We start from the raw sequence: 6,633 nt of genomic DNA, 5'->3' as shown, positions 1-6,633 counted from the left end.
TCAGGTTTTATAGGAACTGTATTGATGAAGAAACCAATACAACTGGTCTACAAAAGCCTTGTAAGTGGGAAACAACCCTCAGTGTGACTGGTACTTGCAGGAAACGGACCCCTCAGGTCCCTTCCCTTGCCCTGCTTCAATGAATGCATCATCTGCAACCAATGCAGACCTGGCCCCGGCAGATTACGGCCAAAGTAGAGCCTCCCAGAGGACAGAGCCATGGAGGCCACACAAATTAATGGACAGAGATTTGGTTTAGTCAAGACCTATACTCCCCCGCCAAAGGGATGGGAGGATGGGTGGTAGGGGTGGGTCCTCAGAGTGCCTGCCTAGCATGATTTCAACCCTGCTAGGGACCACAGGACTTTGCTTTTCTAGAAATACATAAGACAGATTGGGTCTGTCTTTAGCCTATGTTATGGGTTAAACCACTGAAATTTTAGGGTCACTTTGTAGTAGCACCTGGTGCGACCCTAATAGTTACATCTTTCCTTCTGTCCCTGGCATTAAGCATACCGTGTTTGTTTCCCTTTATTACACTTCTCTGACCATTTTTAGGATTCATATTCAATACATAGCTCCATTAGCAAGCTCCATTAGCAACTGTTTTTATATAATTTGATTGTAACTCTGATTAATAGCAGGTAAGAAATTATCGTCTTTATTTTAAAAGACAGAACGCAGTGATTTTTTTTTAAACATTTTTTTGAAAATTCCTGACGAAAACAAATGAAGTCATGCTCTTTGTGGTANCGAATGCATCATCTGCAACCAATGCAGACCTGGCCCCGGCAGATTACGGCCAAAGTAGAGCCTCCCAGAGGACAGAGCCATGGAGGCCACACAAATTAATGGACAGAGATTTGGTTTAGTCAAGACCTATACTCCCCCGCCAAAGGGATGGGAGGATGGGTGGTAGGGGTGGGTCCTCAGAGTGCCTGCCTAGCATGATTTCAACCCTGCTAGGGACCACAGGACTTTGCTTTTCTAGAAATACATAAGACAGATTGGGTCTGTCTTTAGCCTATGTTATGGGTTAAACCACTGAAATTTTAGGGTCACTTTGTAGTAGCACCTGGTGCGACCCTAATAGTTACATCTTTCCTTCTGTCCCTGGCATTAAGCATACCGTGTTTGTTTCCCTTTATTACACTTCTCTGACCATTTTTAGGATTCATATTCAATACATAGCTCCATTAGCAAGCTCCATTAGCAACTGTTTTTATATAATTTGATTGTAACTCTGATTAATAGCAGGTAAGAAATTATCGTCTTTATTTTAAAAGACAGAACGCAGTGATTTTTTTTTAAACATTTTTTTGAAAATTCCTGACGAAAACAAATGAAGTCATGCTCTTTGTGGTACAAAAATTGGGGGACCTAATCATTTGTTCTTAAGGACTTGGGAGTTATTTTTTTAAGAAGTCCTTAATTAATTAATTAATTAATTTTTTATTATGTTCAGTTAGCCAACAAAAAGAAGAAAAAAAAAAGACCTTAATTTTGCTTGCAGGAGAAATCTGTCAGCTTCTTCTTGGCAAAGATGGGATGGCCCTCCAGTTAGATGAAAGCCAAAATGAACATGACATCCTTACCATCTGTTCATTTGGTTTCGGGAGAACACAGACTATGAGTATCTGTGCCAGAGGATATATCCCTGAGCTCTCTATTGTTTAACTTCCATCAAAGCCCCGAAATATGTGATCATTATTCTAAGAATATGCAGTTTATTCATTTTTTGGAGCTAGTTTTACCCTTGGATCCGGCCACAGTATCAGAAAGCTGGGTCATGTCAGTCTCTCGCTCCCTTCGTGGGCCCAGCACTCCTCCTCCAACGCCCTCTGAAATTGTTTGCACTGAAATCCATTTTTTAAAGAGATTTTATTTATTTGAGAGTGAGCGAGAGAGTATGAGCTAGGGGAGAGGGGCAGAGGGAGAGGGAGAAGCAGACTCCCCTTGGAGCAGGAAGCCCAAGAACCTGGAACCCTACCCCAGGACCCCAGGATCATGACCTGAGCCAAAGGCAGATGCTTAACCGACTGAACCACCCAGGCGCCACTGAAATCCGTGTTTCATTTATGCCTGACTTTCATTAGAGATGCGACATTGAATGACCTTGTGGAAAACACATTTGTTGCAGAAATGCTGCTGAAGGCCCTGTCCACTGCTTTCTCAGGGCTTACTCTGTAGCAAGGAGGACCAAGGGCCTTGACCAGCACTGCATTAAAAAAAGTTCTGAAGAAATAGAGCAAAATGCCAAAATTTGTAATGTTTGGCTGGTAGATGCATATTATTATTCTCTGTGCTTTTGCGTATTTTTGAACTATTTCATACTAATAACAATTACTGTCATTATTGTTGTAATATCACTCAATTTCTTACTGGTCATATGTATCCACTTTCTTTTGTATTTTTTAAAAGACTTTAAAATTTATTTTAGAGAGAGGGTGCGCCCGGGTGCGCACGAGCAGGGGGAGGGGCAGACGGAGAGGGAGAGAGAGAATCCCCAAGCAGACTCCCCACTGAGTGGGGAGCCTGACACAGGGCTCGATCCCAGGGCCCCGGGATCAGGACCTGAGCCGAAATCAAGAGTTGGATGCTCAACTGAGGGAGCCACCCCGGCGCCCCTGGAGGAATCCACTCTCAAAGCCTCGTGCCCATCCTTCCAGACACCTCGCCATCAAGTGATGGTTAGGAGCACGCGTGGACTGAAGTGTGACCCACCCAGGCCTATCCGTGCTTCCACAGCTCCCCACCCTTGACCTTGAGGCGAGTTATGTCGGACTATCTGAGCTTCAGTTTCCACATCTCTCAAGTGGGGATCATAACGCTGCATATCTGATACGGTTCTGGGGAGGACTGAATGAGAGGCCGCGTTTAACATCCTTAGCTCAGTGCCGAGGACACAGTGAGCATCCATGAATGTGAGCTATGACCATGGACGTGACATTGCCCAAGGGGACGGTGCTACGGGGCAGTTCCTACGCCTGTATGTAGAACCCAGGCTATGTAAGAAATATATATACACCTTTGGGACTTGCTTCAATTCTCTATGTCATTGTTCAGACTGCCTGTGAGCCACCCGATGTCCCTGAGCGGTGGGTTGGTGGACGAAAAGAAGGGAAAGGAGCAGAAAGCAGCTCTGGACAGCAGGAAGGAAGGAAAGCGAGAAGAAGGGCTTCGTGACACAAGACTTTGAAATCACTCCTCGTGATGTTCGGCTCTTGGAGTCATCTGGTTGGCATGAATTTTCATCGCGTACAGTACTTTTTCAGGTGCTCGTTGCCTGCCTGGGGTTTGTCTTACATCTCGACTGGCGGTAAGCCTTCAGCTATGATCCCTGGTGCAACTGTGCATTTTCATAAATGACGCCACTTGAGGCCTGTCACGGGCTCTGGCTCACTCCGGTGTCTGATGACTCCTAGAGTCAGCTCCTCATTATCTATGTGGAGATTGGGCACTTTGTGTTTTGGCAGCAAATGTTTCATCCAAGGTCAATTTCCCTCAAGGGCTCAGCACCATTTCAGACAGTATGTGCTCAGGGAATGCAAATTAATTTAATGTTAGCTTTAGCCAAACCCAGCTAGGAAAGTAAACCCTCTTTTAAAAACACCGTAAACACTGATAAACATCGTTGGGATGATGTGCTGTTTGTGCGTATATATAAATGTATGAAATTTCACCTTAATTCCAGAGGCATCATTCCATAGCATTTTATGCTCGTGGTTGAATTAGCCTTATTTTTATTCTTTGATTAGAAGTACATTTTAATTTGAAATTATTTGAATATCTTTGTCATTATATTTTGTTATACAACTGGGGGCTGTCAAAATGGGTTGAAGATATCTGTATGTTTCATATTTTTGTTGGATTATAAAAATGCAACACGTACCAAAAAAAAAAAAAAGCAGCACATGCTTATAAGAGAAGATGAGGAAACACAGAAAACTCTAGAGGAAACCAAATCACTTCTAATCCCTTCACACAGAAATAATCATGATGAACATTTTTCTGTATCTCTCGCACACATTCTTGGGGTTGTAGAGGTTCTTAAGATGGATTTGCAGATTGCTTCCGGAAAAAAGGTCAGTGTTTTCTAGAGTTCTAAAGGTACCCTCGGATTTACCTGCATTCTCCACAAGGCCTTCCCACTGCAAAGAAAGCGGAGAGTCTGTCTGACCTACTTTTCCATAAGGAAGAGCCATATATTTTTTCTTCTGATATTATCCTAGCTTTATTTTCCATCTGAGCTGGGTTGGAGAGGCTGAGAAAGACCAGAGCACCAAAGACCATGAAGTCTTTCCTAGCTGAATTCAAGTGGGTTGAGGTGTCTGGCTTTCTAAACACATCCAGAAATTTCAGTGCAATTGCATTGATCAAATGACAGAAGGAGTGGGGGCAGGACCTTCCACCACCCTTGGTACAATTCCTATGGCAGAATTCCACCCACGACTTTGGAGTGCTCCCCACTTCTATGCTGTTCCTAACCTCAAAGTATGGCGCAGCCCGTGTTTTCACACCTCTCCTGTCTCTTTTTTCTGGAGCCAAGTTCCTATCCTTCTGGAGGATTCTCCCCAGTTCCCCACTTCAAGCGTCTGATCGGGGCTGCCAATCATCATTCTCCCTCCTCTTCCCAATAGGGCGGCACATAACCCAAGCCAGGCCAATCACAGATCTTCCCTGAGGTTTTGAAATGAGAACCAGGAAACTTTCTTCTGATAGCAGAACTGAAACGTGAGCCCCGTGCTCCAGTGCCTGCGTTCCATGATATGGAACAGAGGGAGCCTGCCGGAAGAGGTATTAATCCAGTCCTCAGAGAGGGGTGGACAAGGAGAGATAATAGAGGGAGGGAGGCACGGACGAGGGAGGGATGGGAGAGGGCCAACAGCCTCTAGCCTTTGTTGTAATCCTCCAGGTCCCCTAGATTTTCTTCCAAAATCTTAGTTTGCCCTTTCTTAAATTCTATGACCTACACTAGGAATTTTCCCTACAAATTAATTCTGAATTGGTTTTCTGTCATTTGCAACCAAAAGAACTCTGAGCAGTAGAACCAGACTTTCCCCCAAACCCTCCTCAGTCTCCTGGACTCTCTGTGTTCTCTGCTTTCTACACTTCTCTGGCTTTCTGTGCCTCAAAAGCCCCAAGTTCCTAAAATAGCCTATCTCTCACCTAATCCCTCTCCCTCTTCCTGAGGAGAGTCCCTGAGGAATCTCTAATTCGGTGGCAGGTAGCAGCTCTGATTAAGGTGATCTTTGTTCTTAAAGGGTTGCTGGTTAGGGGGCACCTGGGTGGCTCAGTTGGTTAAGCATCTGCCTTTGGCTCAGGTCATGATCCTGGGTGTCCTGGGGATCGAGCCCTGTGACAGGCTCCCTGCTCAGCGGGAAGTCTGCTCTTCCCTCTCCCTCTGACTCTGCCCCCTGCCTGTGTACTCTTTCTCTTTCTCTCTCAAAGAAATAAATAAAATCTTAAAAAAAAAGGGGGGGGGTTTGCCGGTTAGTTCTGAAGAATCCCCAGTTGGCAGAATGTGCCAGAAGGCAGGGTCTGTCTTACCTATCTTTACTCCGGACATCATTTTGGGAAACATACCCAGAAATGGCTCTATCAGCTCTGCTCTCTCCTCTCACTCACCCGGCCCTCCTCTGTGGCCAGGGTTCCCCATCCACAAGGCTCAGCTCTAACACACAGAGCATTTTCCTGGAGACAGGGAGAGTTAGCTCTGCAAGGTTCCACAGCTCAGGTAGGCCTCCTGCACTACCCTGCCCCCAAAGCTGACTGTTGAGCCCCTTTTGACTTTTAACATTATTCTGTAATGCTGCAATGGCAAGAGACGTCACTTTAAAAGAGGTGACAGATAGCATGGGTTAAAACAAGAGAATGTTTCTAATTAAAACCCAATACACATAATATTGAAAAAGTGGTATAAAACCATCCTAATACTGTAATGATATAAACTGTACCACTCCTGGACTTGCTGGCTTTTCTGGATAAACCTGGAGTTATGGTTCAAGATGGGCTTGGTTCAAGCCAGGCACTGCGCTAGGCTCAGGGACTCTGCCCACCACCGCGAGGTAGCCTTATTTACACATATTTGATTGACTGCACGAGAAACTGTAACCGCATGTTGTCAGTTTCCTAGGAAAGACCTGTCCCTAAAATACCCTCTAGCATTTACTGCTAAAGGCCAAGCGTAAACTCCGTATCAAGTTATGAATTTGACATCCACCGCTGCTCAAAACCAGACAGGACTCGTGCCTTTTCTTTGCAGCCTGAACTTCCCACAGCAACCAGCCTCATCCGAATGAGGTCTGAGTGGCTGCTGAACCCCGGCCAAATGACACTGCACTCTGCTGACAAAACAGTATCCCCCTGCTGTTCTTTTTCCTGACAGGTATCTATTTTGAACTCCTTCTAGAGAATGCAGTGACAGTTCCCATCCTTGATCTTTTGGCTTAGTTCCCAGGGAGACTTCCTCATGCTATGTTTTATTCATGGTGCCTCCCAGGCTGCTTTCTTCATTGTGAAAATCAGTGGTGGGGGTAAGGACAATCAATGAACCTGAAATAAAATTTGACTGTCATAATAAAACCGTCCCTTTGTGTGCTGAAAGCCTACAACCAGAGTCTGAGATTCGGG

At 45.1% G+C, this 6,633-nt stretch overlaps 1 protein-coding gene across 1 annotated transcript in view; it reads right to left on the bottom strand.

Annotated features, from left to right (window-relative positions):
• CNTNAP2 (contactin associated protein 2) overlaps positions 1-6,633 on the bottom strand; it is a 1,777,718-nt gene that overhangs the window by 158,755 nt on the left and 1,612,330 nt on the right. The gene's annotated exons all lie outside the window — the stretch shown is intronic.

Source organism: Ailuropoda melanoleuca, chromosome 1 (genome assembly GCF_002007445.2).
Source record: "Ailuropoda melanoleuca isolate Jingjing chromosome 1, ASM200744v2, whole genome shotgun sequence".
NCBI lineage: Eukaryota > Metazoa > Chordata > Mammalia > Carnivora > Ursidae > Ailuropoda > Ailuropoda melanoleuca.
Note: the sequence above shows the minus strand (reverse complement) of the source record. Positions and strands in the feature narration are given on the sequence as shown.